Source organism: Sinocyclocheilus rhinocerous, unplaced genomic scaffold, assembly GCF_001515625.1.
Source record: "Sinocyclocheilus rhinocerous isolate Xijiao unplaced genomic scaffold, SAMN03320098_v1.1 scaffold23959, whole genome shotgun sequence".
NCBI lineage: Eukaryota > Metazoa > Chordata > Actinopteri > Cypriniformes > Cyprinidae > Sinocyclocheilus > Sinocyclocheilus rhinocerous.
Window position 1 is genome coordinate 14,104 of NW_015643164.1, and position 2,162 is coordinate 16,265.

The following is a 2,162-nucleotide window of genomic DNA, read 5'->3' on the forward strand; positions in this document are numbered from 1 at the left end:
CTCACTCACACACACACACACTCTCTCACAATATGTCACACACACACACACACACACACACACACACACACACACACTTACTTCATTAGTAAGTGTTTGTGTCCAGTTCATGAATTATCTGCATCAGCTAAATGGCTTTGATATGGCATAACATGTTGCTCACGTCTTAGGCTTGTTCTGAAAGTCATAACAATTTGGCCAATACTGAAAACTAGAAAGGAATATTTTATTGATGTGGCTTTACAGATAAATATTTCACATTACCCAAACTGCTCAACTGCTTACACACAGAATCTTTACTTGTCACACAATTTCTGAAACCTGACACTCAAATACCACACACCAAATCTGCATAACCATACACTAATTCTCGGCCTTTGACTCAGTTTTCAATTTCATAAAACACTTATTGCAAAACACAACACACAATTCTCTATGTAACACACAAAAATCTAACAGGAATTGATATTATGGCAAAAGATTTTGCAAATGTTTGCTTTGAGATGTGTTTGTGATATTTTGAATGCAGTGCTTCATTTGCAAGAGATGTGAGGCATTTTGCATTTTGTGTGTGCAATTCTTGGATTTGTGTGTAAAGTTTTGAAAAAAAGAGGCAAAGTTTTGAAAATGTAAGCAGTTGTAATACTTTTTGATAAGTATAAACTGCACAAACTGAAATACAGAAAATGTTTGCATTCATATTTTATCACAAATTATATGTGTTTATATGTAGTTTTTGTTTTGTTTTTTTGTGATAAAGTACAGTACAACTCGATACTTAACAGTTTCATTTCTTCTGGAAAGATTTCTATCTCTTATAAGATATATCTAATAGAAGCTATATTACAAATATGTATTAAATTCATTTTTAATTGAAAAATTATTTTAGAAATTCTTAAAATGAATGAAAACTGATATGAACTTAAAACATTTTAAAATATATTTTTCAAAAGATATTAACACAAATATTGTAACTAATTCTTACAAAATAGCTGTTTCTTGCAGCACAAGTTTGGTAAGATTTTTGTGGTTTTACACTATCCAAAACTTTACCCTGATGCTTTCAAGAGCTACAATGAATTTAATTATGTTTGAAATCTTGTATTTACTTCAGAATTTGTTTCCTAAAATACTTGTTGTGAGCAGAGAAATAAAAGCCAAATATTGTTTATATTTTGAGTTGACATTCCTCTGATTGTCAGGCTTCATCTCTCCTACAGTGAGCGTGAAGAGATTTCCAGAAAGATCAGCAGCACTGATGTGAGAGACAAGCACGAGCTTCCCTTCAGACTGGAGCTGGAGCTGAAGGTGTTGAGGAACATCAGGACAGCAGTGCTGGAGTCCTGCAGAAGGACGGTCTGAACAGCTGGAGCAGTAGTCTGACTCTCTCATGAGGAGAAGTGAGGAGAGATCAGTGTTCAGAGCAGATCCACTCACTCTCTCCTCTGGATTCTCTCTAATGTCTCACATGGAGACCAACAGCACATGCGAGAATCCAATCATTCTCCACACTGAGCTTTACTCTCTCTCATCTGCTCTGCTTTTCACCAACAACATCAGAAAAGAGTGCATGTGTGCTTTTACACAGCTGATATGCTTTAAAGGGGTCATATGACGTTGCTAAAAAGAACATTATGTTATGTATTTGGTGTAATGCAATGTGTTTATGCGGTTTAAGGTTAAAAAAACACATTTTGGTTCTCTGTGTGTGTTCATCTGTGTGTATTACTGTGTGATGAAGCTCCTGTGAGGACGCTGAACATCTGCTGACGGAGCTGCTCTATTCTGAGAGGAACAGAATCACTCAAAAATGAGTTTGACTGTTTGACTCTTTATTCTCTGAAATGAGTCAGTAGAGTTGAACTAATGGAGAGATGAGGTTTGTTCACACTGAGACTCTCAGCAGTCATACTGACCTTCTGAATGATTCAATCAACTGTTGATCTGTGATGAGATGCAGTGAATGATTCATCATGAAAATCAGATGAGAGAATGAAGAATCAGATTAGCCAGACGATAAGTTACTGGCTTGACTTGATCATGAGTCAATAAGTCTGTTATAGTAATGTGCTTGTTCACGACTTTTGTACGAACTGTGTGAACACACCACCACTATGGTAACTCTGACAGTAATAGTCTCCTGTATCTTCAGTATCTTCAGT